At 40.9% G+C, this 17,349-nt stretch overlaps 1 protein-coding gene across 5 annotated transcripts in view; it reads left to right on the top strand.

The window, feature by feature from the left end:
- Nucleotides 1–17,349, top strand: part of PPP2R2B (protein phosphatase 2 regulatory subunit Bbeta) — a 313,461-nt gene that overhangs the window by 107,683 nt on the left and 188,429 nt on the right. The gene's annotated exons all lie outside the window — the stretch shown is intronic.

Below are 17,349 nucleotides of genomic sequence, written 5' to 3'. Positions count from 1 at the left end.
TGGGTTGGATTCTGGTCCCATTTGGCAACCTCCCTTGTGAACTAGCCATTGGCTTCCCTTTCCTTTGCTCAGGGGAAGAGGTGGCTTAGAACAGCAGGGCTTACGGCAGTGCGTTTTAGGGTGGGGGGGGGGGGGTAAGCTGGGCAGTGCAATAATCCGTCCGTCCTTCCCCAAAGGATGGATCCTGATGATGACAGTCCCGACCTGCCCCTTGGCTGGGCTATTCCTTTGGCCACTGATCTCCCCGTGACTCTCTCGCCCCCTTCCCTCTCTCCAGCTTCATGATTGCTTAGGGAAGCAGGGCTTATGGCAGTTGACTGGGGAGGGGAAGAGAGGGATCCGCATTAGGAAAGCTCCACGATGCCACGATTCTCCAAGGCCTTGGATGGATCCTGATGATGACGGACCCAACTTGCCCCTTGGCTGGGCTACTCCTTTGAGCTCCGAACCCCCACTCCCCGTGGCTCAATCACCCCCAGCCCTTCCCAGCAATGGGCCAACAGCTACCCTTGTGAACCAGCCACTGGCTGCATTAGGAAAGCTCCACAATGCAACGATCCTCCAAGGCCTTGGATGGATCTTGATGATGACGGACCCAACTTGCCCCTTGGCTGGGCTATTCCTTTGAGTTCCGAACCCCCACTCCCCGTGGCTCAATCACCCCCATCCCTCCCCAGCAATGGGCCATCAGCTTCCCTTGTGAACCAGCCACTGGCTTCCTTTGGCTCCCTCTCCATTCCTCAGGGAAAGTGTGAAATCAATTCATGGTGGCTTAGAGAAGCTGAGCTTATAGCATCTGACTGGAGCGGGGGGGGGGGGGGGGGAGCTGCATTATGAAAGCTTCACAATGCCACAATCCTCCCAGCCCATTCCAAAGGCCTTGGATGGATCCTGATCATGACAGGCCCAAGCTCTACGCAGTGAGATGGCAAGACTGCGGTTAAGACAGGTGGTGACAGGCTTCTTGTGGGCAGGAATGCAGCAATAATCTTGCAGCAGTCCATTTTGCTGAATCAACTGGGAGCGGAAATGAAAAGGGGGGGGGGGGGGGAGATGCAAAAGTGAGCAAGTGGCTGAGAAATGACCTGAAGAGGGGAAAGACTTCTCTGTGGTGTATGCGTGTGGAGAGGACGGAAGAGAAGGAGGACAAGAAGGAGTAGTGGCCCAGGGCATGTTCATCATAGCACATGACGCTTGGCTTCTTCTCCTCCCTCCCTCCCTCCTGCAATCCATCTTCTGCAAGCCAGGACTGAGAATATTTGGCCTTAGCTTAAGAGATAAAATGGAGAGGCAGAATGACTTGGGAGGAAATGGCCAGATATAGGTGGAACAGGGTGGAGTGGATCTGTGTGCATTTTCTGTGTTTGTCTAAGCAACAGAACTAGATTGTTTGAAGACAAAACATGGTTGTCCTTGTGTTCCAGTAGCCATAGAAATGAGGAAGCCTTTCATGTGGAAACCAGGCCCATCAACTGGGGTGGATATAACAATCTGGTTTTTTATGCTTATTCACATTGTGTTCTTGTTGTACCCACTCCCTACATTTAATTAAGATCCATAGGATTCAGTCTAAACCCTATGGATTCGTAGTGGACTACAAAGCTGCCATAATTAGGCCAAAGGAAGAACAATGTGTGAAAACCATTTTGAGCTGTTTTGTACTGCATGACAGTTTGCTCCTTTGAGAGATGTGTGGCTGTCCTTGGTTTGAAAGAACTGGCTGGTAGCCATTAATGTTTCATTTACCCATCTGTAGAATGGGTCCTGTGAACTTGGAAGACACCATAATGTAACAGATAAGCTCTTCAAAGATTGTAAGATGCTTTAGACATTTTAATCTTCACAAGATAACAATTCATTTTGGTGTCCTTCAAGGGAACACAATAATAACATGAATAGAAAGCTCACTACAGTTTTGATTGTGATGTTTACTTTTATAGAGAGCACGACTCAATTAAAATGGGAAATTATGGCAATGGTCGGACCTACCTAAGATGTAGAGTGGGCAGAAAATGATATTCTTCTGGATGGGATGAATGTTAATTTTCAAGACATGGTGGCAGCAAAGGGAGGTTGGGGGATCTTCAGATGCCACAACACCGGGATTTCTGAAGATATTACACACCACATTTTGTCTAATGGTTAAGCAGGTTTGTGAGTTTCTACTCAAATAGAGCTGACATCTTACCATTTGACCGACTTACTTAAAACAGTAGTTGAGATTTGATTTCAATTATTTGGCGTTGTTGGGAGCACTGGTTTTATAGTCAATTGCTAAAAAAAACTTTCCCTCATTTTTTTTGGGGGGGAGGGGCATATTGAAAACTCAGGCTTTGTTGCTGGTCTCACTTTCAGAAATTGTTGAAATGATGAAGATGGATGATTGGGGGAAAAAAGAACCATATGATTTCCTTTGTGATGTCTGGGGTATGGTTGGTTACCTTTGGAGGTGCTAGTTTTATAATCTGCTGAGGAGCTTTTCTTGTCTATTTTCTGTGACTAAATTAGTACACATAACTAATCTGTCTGGACCTGAAGTGCTGCTTGTACAAGGGCAATTGTTCTTCCCTCACAATATTTATCTCTGTTATAATCATGAATCCATCCAGTTGTCCTTTCACTGAACTTCATTGTCACGTGGGGAAAAAGGTATACCGAAGAACACAAATGAGGAAAAGCCATTGAATGAGGGCTGTGGAGGTGGCCAGTGTGGCCCAACAGATTTTGAAGGTTTCCAGAGACTTAGTTTGGAGGTATATTGTTGAGATGCATTTGGTTCAGATTTTTGTCTGAACTTTAATGGAGCAAACAAAGATGCTGAACTTTGTCCCCAAAATAGGTTCAGGCATAGGATGATTCTTTATCTGTCCAAAGCTTTATGAGGTGGATCTTTGTGAAAAGAGTTGACTTTCCAGTGTTTGTCACGTTTTGCTTTGGTAGCGGGATACTTTAGCTCAAGGAACACAGCAGAATCGTTTTCTTGATGTCAAGGATAGGAAGCACAGGTGGCTCATGGTCCAACCAAGGTTGGTGGATACAAGGGAGGTCACCTCAGTATTGTACATTGATGATCCCTACTGAGAGCATGATGTACTGATGTTAGGAGGAGAGATTGTAATATAGGTAATTTTCAGTTCATCATGAAGTACTTTTTACTTTATACATTTAGCCACAAAATCACCCTCAACTCCCATTATACTGCTGAAATAAAGAACCAGGGGATCTATCTATCTATCTATCTATCTATCTATCTATCTATCTGCATACTCAACATCCTTTAATTCTAATGCCAAACCCCAACTGGGCCCTTGGTCTAAAGGAAAAAGCCTATCAGAAGATTTCAGGGAAGATGACATGAAAGCCCACATTGCCACAATAGATGCTCTTTTTCTTTCATTTCCTTTATGTGACTGCTTTGGAGGATTTCCAAGCCCTCCAGCATAGAACTAATGACATGCATGGAGAGTGGGAAATCTTCTTTCTTTGAGATTTGCTGAAGATGTTCTTCCAGAAGCAGAAGGACTTCACAGGATTCTACCCCAAGTGTGTGTCTTTCGCTTTAGGTTCTTGGTGAACCTTTGGGGGGGGGGGGGGAACAGATCAATTCTGCAATTGAAGTGTTGCAGTATTCCAGGTTATTTGTTTCATGTCTTTCCTACTCCAAAAGTCTTTCAGTAAAAACCAACCTGGCTTGACCCAGTTCCACTATGGATATTTGATTGGGTATTTTCTTTGTCCTATTGGTCCATTTTTTTGTTTAAAGTATGTCAGGAAGGTCTTACAGGATTATTGAATAGACTTACATGTGTGTTCTTCTGCTTAGTACCTCATCCCTCTCACTGATTCTAGTGAAGGAAAGCAAAAGTGACAATTGCAGCATACAGTGATTGTTATGCCAACGACTCTTTTCTTTTTTCAAGCCTTTTGGAGAAGTTCTCCAAAACAAGTCCCCCCCCCCCCCCCAACAGCATATGCAGTAGAGAATGCTTCTCGGGTACCTTATGACCTTCAGAAGTGGGCTTCTTATGCATGTGTGTGTTATGGCAGCACTCTGTGTATGACAAACATCAATGTGGTAGCAGTTACTGTAGTCTATACAACCATTTTCCTGGTTATGGGTACCTTGAGGAAAATAATGTCTTTGTTGACCCATTTGCAACTATTTGTCTATATGTGTTTTGAAGTGTGTTTAGGAGATAAACATTTTCTGAACATAAATCAATGAAGTTATATTAGTTCTAATGCTCTAGCATTAGTGGGCAGCCATGGCAAGGACAAAGGCCAATTGTCACCCCTCTGATTGGCTATGCCAAGCTATGTTGGAGCCATTTTTTATGTAAATCTCAGCTGAAGTTACTTTTGGTTACAATTTAGAGGTTATAACATTTTAGATGTGTAGAATGTTTGTTAGCAAACCCAGTGATAGGTATATAGGAAATCAGCTGACAAATCAAGAAATCCTTCAGGTTCAGTGATAGCTAGTTACAAGCTTGCATGACAGAGTGATGATGACAAGCTCTTAAAAAAACATGATGGCCCTGGTATAGCAGCTTTCAGACACAAACACAAAAATACTACCTTTTCTCCTTAACAAAGTAGGGGGTTGTCGACCGGCCTTGTCTAACTATGACCTCTGCCTGAACCAGTGCCTACCTTGTCTGCTTTGTGCCATTTGAGGGGATGCCTAGAGGATTGCCTTGAGGGAAACTGGTCATGCATGTGATATCTGGAACCAAACTTTGACATCAAATCTATGATTTGTTTTACTTTAAGTATATATTTGGCCTTTATCAAATATTTAAAAGAATCATTCTACATTCATTTCATTTATCAGTGGACTATGTTATATTATTGTTTGCTCCATCACTTCAATCCTAGTGCTTTCTAGACCAGTTTTATCGTTTATCATTTTTCATTGGAAGCCAAATGGAGTTTCATCCAATTTCACATGCATGGAAATTTATTTCTTTATTCCCATAACCCAATGGTTCCCAACCTTTTTTTGACCAGGGACCACTTAACTAGGGACCACTCTCCAACTATAGTACCAGAAGGGTTACAAATCAGTTTTTGGTCAACTTTAGATTCAGTTTGATTATTTGGGGTGCTGATTCAGAAAATTGCATTGGATAGATCACATCAGCTCTAGTTTCTGATACAGAATGTATGCCATCCAGTAGTCACTATCTGTTCGCCAACAGTAAACCATATTTAATAATCTAGAGCTGATGTGTCTATCCAATGCATTTTGCTGAATCAGCATCCAAAAAACCCCCCACCCAGGAATAGGCCTAAAATGAAGACACCAAGCCTTCCAGGTGCCACATGGAATGGCTCCATTCAGGGGGAGGAAGGAGGAGGAGAAGTAGTAGTAGTCAGGAGGCTTGTTGCGCCTTTCGTGGGTAGTCATCCTCTCCCCTCCTGACATCCCCGTTGCCTCAGAAATGTAAGAGAGTTTCACGAGACCAGTCATTCTTGTTGCAAAGGTGTAGTAACGGTGAGGCCATGGACCATATTTTAGTTCTTGGGGACCACTGATGGTGCACTGACCACAGGTTGAGAACCACTGCCATAACTTGAAACCAAGCCCAAATATTTTCTCTCTTAATTGATATTCAGTTGAAGGAGAAAAGGGCTTGGCGATTTTAGGACCCATCAACCTGATTTCAACGGGATTTCCATAGAAGAACAGTGGCAGCTGCTGCAGCCCGTTTACTGATCCTGGGACCAAGATGTGTTGGCACCCAGAAGAGACTCTGGAAGGAACTCTGTTGGCATCCAGAAGGGACTCTTGATACCTCTCCCCCCACAGACACACACCATATTTGATATCTATGGTGTCCTTTATTATATAGATTATGCTCTAATAACATTTTACACTACATGGAGTGTAAAATAACATTTTACACAGCATGTAAAATAACATTTTAACATGTAAAATAACATTTTACACTACATGAAGCTCCACATTTGATGTGAGGGTGGTTATGGGAGTGAGTGATTGACAGACAGACAGACTGATTGAAGTGAGGACAAAGCCCTCTCAAACTGGCTGTAGGATCAGGAGTTTCATAGATGCACCAGAAAAGATGGGCCAGAAGAAAAAATCCCAACTGGCTTTCTGGCAGATGTTGTGGTAACACCTTCTCTGCCCAGCTATGCGTTTTTGTGTTGGCTACCTGGTTGGACAATTCCTCTGATTTCTTGTGGCCAGACAAGAGATTATAGTGGGAGATCTTTGACTGGCTGTTTTATCTCCTGGATGCATTTTCCAAATAAATCATTGTATTAAAGAAAATAGTGAACAACTATGATTGGGGCAATCGTACAAGAGAATGGGGCTTAAGTAAGTAGCTTCAGCTATTTATGGGAAGATGACAGATGGAGTCAGAAGTGGGAAAGAAGCTTGAGAACTGGCTAGGAAACAAATATGAACCAGATCCTGAGGGTAGAGTCCTTGAAGGTTTTACTTTCACTCACATTCTTTGTGGCCTGTCAGAAACTGTGTACAAATGCCAAGAAATCATATATGAACAGAGGAAGCCTTTTCTTCTGTTTAGCTCCCAAGCAGCTGCCCAGAATAATCGTTTTGGCAAGAGCTTACAGAATAAGTAACATGCCGAGTCACTTGACGAATTAGCAGTAAATTGTGGAGGGAGGGTTTTGGGGACATAACTGCAAAGCAGACATCTTGGCGGGTGGGCAAGAAAGGAGAGAGCTGTTTTAAGCTAAAGCTTAGTAAGAAGTCAATTTAATTTTATGGAGACAGCCACTAGGTGGCCATCCCAGAGGAAGCCAGACTCTGCCAATAAAATTTTATTGGGGATTCGGACCGTATAATCCAAAGGCGGAAACACAGTTGTTGTTATGGATCCTCTCCTACTGTCCATCATTACACATAGCCAGCTGGTATTCATTTATCACAGACACACTTTTACCCCCAAGACAGGACTGACCATGACAATAGTTATATATTGGATATTGCATGCAATGTTATTGTAATGTTGCAGTGTAGTGGAATAGCACAGTGTGGTAATGTGTGGTGCTGGTGATGTGCTGTGCTGATTATACAATATACTGCATATCCATATAATATTGATAATAATTTTATAATATAATACAATGTAATATTAATCATACAATATAATATATAATAATATTGTAATATAGTAATACTAATACTAATATTAATGACTTAGATGAAGGGTTAGAAGGCATGATCATCAAGTTTGCAGACGACACCAAATTGGGAGGGATAGCCAATACTCCAGAGGACAGGAGCAGGATTCAAAATGATCTTGACAGATTAGAGAGATGGGCCAAAACTAACAAAATGAAATTCAACAGTGACAAATGCAAGATACTCCACTTTGGCAGAAAAAATGAAATGCAAAGATACGGAATGGGTGACGCCTGGCTCGAGAGCAGTACGTGTGAAAAAGATCTTGGAGTCCTCGTGGACAACAAGTTAAACATGAGCCAACAATGTGATGTGGCGGCAAAAAAAGCCAATGGGATTTTGGCCTGCATCAATAGGAGCATAGTGTCTAGATCTAAGGAAGTAATGCTACCCCTCTATTCCGCTTTGGTTAGACCACATCTGGAATATTGTGTCCAATTCTGGGCACCACAATTCAAGAAAGATATTGACAAGCTGGAATGTGTCCAGAGGAGGGCGACTAAAATGATCAAGGGTCTGGAGAACAAGCCCTACGAGGAGCGGCTTAGGGAACTGGGCATGTTTAGCCTGAAGAAGAGAAGGCTGAGAGGAGATATGATAGCCATGTATAAATATGTGAGAGGAAGCCACAGGGAGGAGGGAGCAAGCTTGTTTTCTGCTTCCTTGGAGACTAGGACACGGAAAAATGGCTTCAAACTACAAGAGAGGAGATTCCATCTGAACATTAGGAAGAACTTCCTGACTGTGAGAGCCGTTCAGCAGTGGAACTCTCTGCCCCGGAGTGTGGTGGAGGCTCCTTCTTTGGAAGCTTTTAAGCAGAGGCTGGATGGCCATCTGTCAGGGGTGATTTGAATGCAATATTCCTGCTTCTTGGCAGGGAGTTGGACTGGATGGCCCATGAGGTCTCTTCCAACTCTTTGATTCTATGATTCTATGATTCTAATATATTAAATATAATTACTACTGATAATAAAAAAATAATATGCTGTTTTATTATTGTATATTGTAAGTTGTAATGCTTTTGATTGTGAACCGCTTTGAATCTCCATATGGAGAGATAAAGTGGGATATAAATAAATACATAAAAATACATAAAAGAGCACTTCAGAATTAATTGTATGTGTATGTGTGGAGAATGTTTCAGTAGACTGAAGAAGCCAGGGTGACTTTTTAGGAAGTATTGATGTCTTTTCAAAGTATCTTTTCAAATAGAGAAATGATACCCTGGAATCAGCCTGTGGTAGGGATGGGGAACCTGTGGTCCTCTAGGTGTTATTTATTTATTTAACAGCATTGACATATGTGAATTCCAGCAGTTCTAGGCATCCTGGCTTTTGATGAGGTATGATGCAGCAATGCAGATGTGATGCAGTTCCTCATGACAGGCCTATTAAAGTTAGCTATAAACTGGAGATTGTAATTTGCCCTCTGATTATTGCATTCCAATGATTATTTCACACACTCCCACACACTCCCACCATTTGTTACTTTCTAAAAATGAGATAATTTGATTTGATATCTGTGGATTTGTGTTGATCTAAGAGGAGCACAACTCCTCTCAGATCATCTAACTGACCATTTACTATGGTCAGTTAGATGAGCCATAATAAATGCAAGTCTATTCTTCAGACATGTTGCTAGGGTGTTGTCATGAGGGGACTTAATATGTAGTGTGTGGATGAAGGTGGTTTAGAAGGAAATGGATAGTGTACATTCTGTTTGAAAGATGTAGAAGTGTGTTAGATGAGGAACAACTGCTGTTCAGTGAATCAGTTGTTTATAATAGATAACAGAATTGGCTTAATCTACATGAAAGAAGGAAAAAAATAAGTCTAAATAGAAAAATATCCTAATGGTAGCTCAGTAATGATAAAGGAATACAAAGGGCTTTGTTTGTATCTTTCTTTGGAAGTTTTAAGGGAAATCTTGTATATGTATTCATAGAATCATAGAATCAAAGAGTTGGAAGAGACCTCATGGGCCATCCAGTCCAACCCCCTGCCAAGAAGCAGGAATATTGCATTCAAATCACCCCTGACAGATGGCCATCCAGCCTCTGTTTAAAAGCGTCCAAAGAAGGAGCCTTTACCACACTCCGGGGCAGAGAGTTCCACTGCTGAACGGCTCTCACAGTCAGGAAGTTCTTCCTCATGTTCAGATGGAATCTCCTCTCTTGTAGTTTGAAGCCATTGTTCCGCGTCCTAGTCTCCAAGGAAGCAGAAAACAAGCTTTCTCCCTCCTCCCTGTGGCTTCCTCTCACATATTTATACATTGGTAAATGATTCTTAAGATTGAGGGAAGTCAATCCAAAGCAAAGTCAGTCAAAGGCAATTTTGGTCCCCCACCTTATTCCCTTATTATTGGACCCTTTGCCCCCCTTTCCTCCTAAGGTGCATGTTCTACAGTTAACAAAGTTAGTCTTTCTTTCTTATATTTAAACCTACAATTCTGTCATAACTCCCCTTTTTTGCCATCTTAAAGTCTATACTGTTCCTAACCTATGTGAGCAAAGTGTTCCAGTTTTACCCAGAAAGCTTTCATAACATGAATCCCCCTACACCTACAATCCTTCTACCTTCAGATGCCTCAGGGCAACCTTTAAAACACATATTTAGAACTTGTATCACACTGACAATAACTCAAGTTGTCCTTAACCTTTCAGCAGCACAGTATTTCCCTCTTGCATTATAAAGGAAAGCTTTCATATACTTGATTCTGGCAAGAGAACAGAGTGATCAGCAAGTGACCTATGCTGTTAAAGAGTCAAGACATCTTGAAAAGAGCGAGTGCTTGAACCTTGTTCTGTTTTACATGTAGCCATATTAATTTTTTGCAGTTATTTATTTAGTTATTTTGCTTTGCACATTTCATTTATAAATATTCTAGCCAGATGTAAACAAAACATAGAAAGGTAATTAATTTTTAAGTAGGTTGAATAACACTTCCACTCTTAGATAAAACCTTCCCACTATTCAAAACTAGAAGTGGATTCCCATTTTGTTTTATTTATTTATTGGAGGGATTTTTTTCACTATTTTTGGCAGTTTACCTGTCCCCTTGGAGTATCTCAGGAGCAGAAAACTGGCTATTGGACTCACCTCAGTTGCCCACCAGCCTGTCCTACAGAGAGCAAATGCATGACTTTTCCTTACATTGACAAAATTTTGAAAAAGATAGTCTTCTTCTTAAAAGGGTGAGATTTTGCTGTGCTGGAATGTTTTTATTTAAAAGCTCCTGGAAGAGGTCTGTGTAACTATGATAGTAGAGCCTTCCTCTTTAAAAAATCTGCTTCTGTGGGAAATCTTGTATTAGCTTTCACATTTTTGAACTGGAGAGAAGAGCTATGTGACTGCAGTTGCCAAATAACTATATCAAGGAAGAACATTGTTTCCTTTCCCTCCTTTTCTGCCTGAAGAGATTTTCTTTGTATTTTGCAACTTGCAGAGTCTCACATAACACGTACTTGAAAACTCAGGGCTGTAGGTATACAGGCAATTAGCATGGAGTGGTCTCTTCAGAATTCCTTCCTGAGAATTTCAGCTTTTGGACTTGGGGAGTGCAATAGGAAGGTTTGCTGCAAGGATCTGCTTGACAAATATGTAGCTGATAAGGATTTGTTCTTCAAGGATGCTTATTTCTCTCTAGAAACGTTTTATAATTTGTCTAGTATTCTCTTCCCCCTTAAATGTGCTCATCCATACTTTAAATCAAGGCTACAAGTTTCAGTTTGACTACTCCCTTCAAAACAGACAAAAGCCATTACAGATGTATTGTGGAGGCAGCCTCTTGTTCTATTTTCCAATCAGGCCTCAAAGAAAAATAGGGACTTGATAATAATTTGATGATAATAATTGCCTCTCTATCTTCGTGGTGGCCTGTCCTGCAATAATATGTCTGTAACTTTGCAAAACCTATAATGAAAAATGTGCGGTGCCACTGTTCAAGAACACACACACACAAACCCCATACATCCTGTTATGCACAGAAAATGTATCTGGGAAAATTAGACTTGGTTTTTCTTTGCAGGAATCCAGGTGTTTTTGAAAAATATTTAACTTTTAGAATCATAGAATCATAGAATCAAAGAGTTGGAAGAGACCTCATGGGCCATCCAATCCAACCCCCGCTCGTCACTTCTTTCCAGGATGAAGAGGAAGCATTGGTGAGCACCCTCTGGGTTTGTCCATTTAACCAATTACAGATCCACCTCACCATAGTTTTGCCTAGCCCACATTGGACTAGTTTCCTTGCCAGAAGGTCATGGGGGACCTTGTCGAAGGCCTTACTGAAATCCAGGTATTTTACACAAATACATGTACTTTACACAAATACATGTACACATTTTACATAAACCATATGTAACGTGGGCATTTTATGTGGCTAAAATATGAGTTTGCTCTAAAGTGCGTTTCCAACACAGGAAAATCATGTGTATCTTTCCAACAAAGTCCTGAAATCAGAATACTGCTCAAAATTGTGCAGTAATGTTCTTTCACAGTGGGAAGTATTGCTGGAATTATTCCTTCTTACAAAGTAAGCAAAGATTTATATCAATTCAGACACAAAAGATCTTTCATGTTATCATCCATTTGTCCAGAACAGCTTGCATACTGAGTACCTTCCAATCACTTTTTGATCAATTTATTTTACCCACCTTCCCTTCTTGCTTAATTTAATTTGGGAGGATGAGTTCAATGGAATTTCCATGTCTCTTTTTCTCTGGAAGTTATTTCCAGAGCAGAAAACCAAACCAAACCAAACAGCCATTTGAAAATTTAGTTGACCTCATCCTTCCAAATCAATTATAATTTCCAGAGGTCAATACAACAAGAGGCATCCACATAGATCCAAGCTAATACTGAGAAGAGCCTGAGGAAAACTTCCAGAAAATAGGGCAGCTTTTTCTGGATGCTCACCAAACCAGTTAGAATTAAATGGGGGAACATCCATTCATCAGTACTTGCAGGAGTTGGAGTAATTAGTAGTGTTTATACCATTACACACAGGCTGTCAGAAATCTATGTTGCTGCTTTATGAAGATTTACACATAGCAAGCAATAGTACCAAACCTGACAACAATTAATGCAGGAGTTGTGGAAATGGTAAACACCCAGATGGTAAGCAATCCTGTTCCTTGCACTTCTGTGGGGATTGTTAGAAAGGATGCAGGACTAAGCCTTGCCTGCAGTGAGCTTTGTTCAATTAGTCTTGGGTAGAATCAGGTAGAGAGAGCCAGTTCAGCAGTATTGGCATTTTTCAAGAAATTAGCTATTTGTTATCAAGCCAAATAGATGTCTACCTCAAACAGCTTGGCTTTCGGTTCTGAGTGATGGATGAAAGGCCTGATGGAAGTACATTGTTTGAATTACCTGAATGCCACCTGACATCTGTTCACTCAGACAGTAAGAAGGCTGCCTGAGTCCTTCAAGAGGCATAGTGTAAACAAATTTGGCAGGGGAGCTGAGTTTTAGCAAATCTCTTTATCAACCATGGGCACCCAGATGACCTTTGGAAATATCCATTGCTATTACAAATTATATGCTAAGTATGCCAAAGTTGGGAAATTACAAAAGTTGGAAATGTGTGGGAATTCGTGGCCCTCCAGAAGTGCAGTTTCTGGCTGTATAGGCAGTATAGCCAGTGGTGAGAAAGATAATTGGAATTGCAATCCAGCATTTGGAGGCACACAATTAATGCACACTGTTCTAGGAAAAGAAATAATAACTGTAGAAGCATATAGTGAGCTGCCGCATTCATTTGGGCTTGGTTCTGGAATTCAAAGAAATGTGGTTGATCATGCCCCATATTATTAAATATTGGCAGTGTGAGCACACATCATGTCTGGGCTCATGTTGTCACAATTTAATAATACGAGGCATGACAATCTACGCGGAATTTGTATATCCAGAACCTGTGGATCTGGAGGGCCCATTATATCTGAATTAAGGAACATTTCTTGAATAATATTTGTATTGGCAACAAAGGTTGCATTCCTGAATTTGGTATTACGAATAAGCTTAATCATTTCTATGTTAAAAAATTACAAAGGATGATAGATTTTAAAACAATTAACATAAGTAATGTGTGTTTGATTCCCTTCGTTTCTAGCCTAGGTCGCTGTCAAGAAATGGAAGGTGATACAATATTTATCTCAGGTTTTGAGAATTAGCTAACTATAACATTATTATTGGCATTTATTTTTCACAGATGAGGAAATGTGGAGTACAAAACAGCTGCCACACATTTCTTGATCTGTGGCTAAATAATTTGATATTAAATATCCAAAGTAAAAAGTAAATCTAATTTTTTATATAATGGACCACTCCTCTCTAAGATACAAAATGTGTGTCAAATTACTGAAATGATTTATTTATTTATTGCATTTATATACCACTTTTCTCACCCCTGGGGAGACTCAAAGCCATTCACAACATATTCAGTGGCAAAATTCAATGCCTCACATGTATACAAACATCACATATCAAATCAACAACATATGATAATAGATTAAAAAGCATTTAAACTATTATTACAAAGGCCACCCAGCCTTTGTAATAATAATAGTAATAGGAGCAACCCTAGGGGCCATCCATTTTCCCTGCTTCTGCCATACAGGAAAGCACAACTAACAGGCCTCAGAGGAAAGCAATGATCAGTTTGAAGAAATTTTGTCAAGAAATCCCCAGGGCAGGGTTGCTATAGAGTCTAGATGAAGGCATATAAATATTTTTCAAGTCCCACTTGTGTCTACAGAATTCTGATGTGTTCGAGCTCAAGACAGATCTCCATATCCTCCTGCAGTCTAATGTTCTCAGCCAAAGCTTGAAAAAGTTACTTTTTAGAGCATAGCTCCTGAAACTGCTAATTTTACAATGGCTACTTTGGACTAGGGGATTTTGGAGGTTGTTGGCCCAAAAAGTAGCTATCTCATCTCAGATTTGTGGCAGCACCCTGTTCATTCCCGAGGTCCATGAGAAAATTCAGGCCATAGAAGCAACACAGCTGAGAGGTAGCAGATGAGTGCCCATAAGAAATATTCCTCAGATTGGGCTTGTGAGGCCTGCCTATTCTTATCTTCTACAAAAACACAATAAATTGTTTTGCCTATTGCCTGGGAGCAGAAATGTCCAAACTGCAAGCTGCAACCCATTCCACAAAAGGACATATAAATTCATCTGTATTCCAGTCTTTTGTTTTTTTCTGTAATACAAACATAAAGAGCTATTTAGAGGGAGGATCCCTTCTGAGCAACTATTCCGCTGGAGCTTTTGTTCTTTTATATTATGAACTAGATTTCTTGAGGGGAAATGCTTTGGAGGAGGAGACATTCCTATGATTTAGAGGTTTTGTTCTCCTTATTGCTCTTGTAGTTTTGCTCTACAAAGATAAGGAAAGGTCAGCATAGATGTGCAATGAATAGCTTCCTGTTGCCTTGGATTTATAATGCATTAGAAGTGTTGACACAAATGCTTAGTGCTTTTAAAACAAACAGAGGGGAGAAGTGGGTTCAGAAAGGAAGTTGGGTGTGAGGAAGTCAAACAGCTACTGCCTTCTATCACTGAAATCAGATTTAAGGTTTTTGCAAAACTGAAACAAGAATAATCTTTTTGAAGAGTGTTTTATTTGCTTCTCCTGGGGGCTTTTTAAAGTTCAAAAGTCCTCCAATTCCTTCAAATAAAGATTTTAAGAAGCAAGTAAATGCTATTATTTCTGCTAAAAGAAAACACTTAGTAATGTTATTATATGTTGTTGAAGGTTTTCATGGCTGGAAACATATGTTCTGGAACATAGCCATGCAGCCTGGACTGTATGGCTATGTTCCGGACTGTATGCTATGTTTCTGAGCTGTATGGCTATGTTCTCGAAACCAATGTTATCATACTTATGCTGTCTGTCCAAGCATGTCTGTTGCTATTAGGAAAATAATGTCATATTTTTAATTACTCCTGAGTTCACATTTTGAGGGGAATGCCCCTGACCTAGAAAAGGTTGGGAGAAACCATCATAATTTTTGCTATGGTTCCTGAGAGGTGGCTTTTTCAGTAAAAAGGGATCTTGCCAATTGCAGGGGCAATTAAGAGCTATACTGAGGAATTGTATGTGGCTTGTAGGCAACATTTGTAAAGATCTGTGAAAGATTATTGGTTATTGAGCATTCTTCCTCCAAAGTAATGTTGAGATACAAATGAAAAAAAAAACCCCAGGTTTGCTGTCCAGTGGGGCCTCGTTGCCTGGTGGGGTTTGTTTCCAGGACTCCCCGTAGCTACTCAGATCTCTGGATGCTCAAGTCCTACTACATTCAGTTGTGTAGTATGATGGTCTTCCCTATATTAAATGTCAAAATCAAGGTTTTCTTTTTGGAATATTTATTTGTCTGGGGAGGGGGGGGGGTTTGAACGATGAATGCTGAATCTGTGGATATGTAATGTGTTTCTTTCCATCCCCCACATACTGGACAGTAAATACAATTTTAACAGAAATATTGGCTTTGTTGGTTTTCATTGGTTAGCTGCTGATTCTGCTGATGCATGCTTGTATGTGCAAGTAAGTAAGTAATTTGTCTCAAACATCCTTCAATGGACAGCAACCTGTAGTACGAGTTTGTTGCCATGGCAACCCCCGGAAGGTTTCCTGAGCCCCGAATCCCATAGAGCCCCGGACAGGCTTCTGCATAAAACCAAAGGCGGAGGGAAAAGGACACTGCCAAGGAGGCTTCATTAGCCGCCATAGAAATAATGCAGCAGCTCACAAACTCTCAGATGTGCCTGCACTGCAGGGGCAAGACAGGTCAGTTGTACACGTGATATGTATATCCCATTCATTCCTTCTTTTGTGTCACCAGTCACACAGCGTGTGACTGTAGCAATGCAAAATGTGTCAAAGTTGGAGGAGAAAGTCCTGCACCTCATTGTGAAAAGCAAGAATATAGACAGAGGGATTTGGGGGGGGGGGGGGGGGGAGAGAAAAAATATATAAGACATTTCCAGATTAATTTTTTTTCTGGATGCCTGGGATACTTTTGGCAAAGAATTATGAAGTTCCTTTGCTGAGATAATATCTCTGTGGAATTTGGTTTCGGAGAATGTTGCTTGAAGATGTACCAGCCAATATTTCAAGGCTTTGCTTTTGTGGAGAAGACCCTGGAACTATCTGAGCAATAGCTGAAAAGCAAAAGGATAAAAATAAATAAAAATCCAGTCATGTGAATTCTCAGAATGGTTTTTTTTTTTTTTGCTTCTGTTTTATTCCATCCTAGCTGTTTCTGGTTCTTATCCATTCCTTTGGGATCTTCCAAATGTCCATTGATCCCAAGGGAGTTATGCATAAAAACTTCCTAGTGAGTTGTGCCATTTGTCATCAAATGGGATTTTTTTGGTCTCTTTTGGTAGCTCAAGTGCCTACTGAACGCCCTCTTTTCCATACTAGTCATCAGTGCAATTTTCAGACTAAAAGGTGATGTTCTTTTTGCCCTCACATTCTGCATATTTGCATGTAGTCATTCTTGTTACAATATATAAGCTCCATTTCAAAGGTTCATTTGCTATGGTGAAGGGATGATAGGCAGCTTAGTTGTCCAGTTTTCTTTAACTAAACCCAAGATAGGCAACTTCAGCAGGTCCAGAGCGAATTGACTGCCCCAGGAACTTCAGCAAACCTGATAGGCTATCAAGGAAAAATGCAAAAAAACCGTTTAGGGAAGACTGAAAGCTGTTTTAGAAGTGAAACCACTGCTTCCGATGGCATGCAAGAGAAGCACTTTGTCTGAGCTGCTGAACTTCTTGACTGAAAGGTTGGCAGTTCAAATCCAGGAGAGCGGGGTGAGCTCTTGCCGTTAGGCCCAGCTTCTGCCAACCTAGCAGTTCAAAAACATGCAGATATGAGTAGATCAATAGATACCACTTTGGCAAAAAGGTAACAGCACTCCATGCTGTCATGCTGGCCACATGACCTTGGAGGTGTCTATGAACAATGCCAGCTCTTTGGCTTAGAAATGGGGATGAGCACCACCCACCAGAGTCGGACACAACTAGACTTAATGTCAGGGGAAACCTTTACCTTTATCTTAAGGGCAATCCAGGAAAGGTCAGGGCAATCAAAACAGCCTTGGGTGCCTACATGATGTCTCAGGCAATACTTTAGCTACCCCTAAATTGCAGTCTTGGGGGCAA

This window comes from Anolis sagrei, chromosome 2, assembly GCF_037176765.1.
Source record: "Anolis sagrei isolate rAnoSag1 chromosome 2, rAnoSag1.mat, whole genome shotgun sequence".
NCBI classification, from domain to species: domain Eukaryota; kingdom Metazoa; phylum Chordata; class Lepidosauria; order Squamata; family Dactyloidae; genus Anolis; species Anolis sagrei.
The sequence above is the reverse complement of the archived record's forward strand: the minus strand, read 5'-3'. Positions and strand labels throughout refer to the sequence as shown.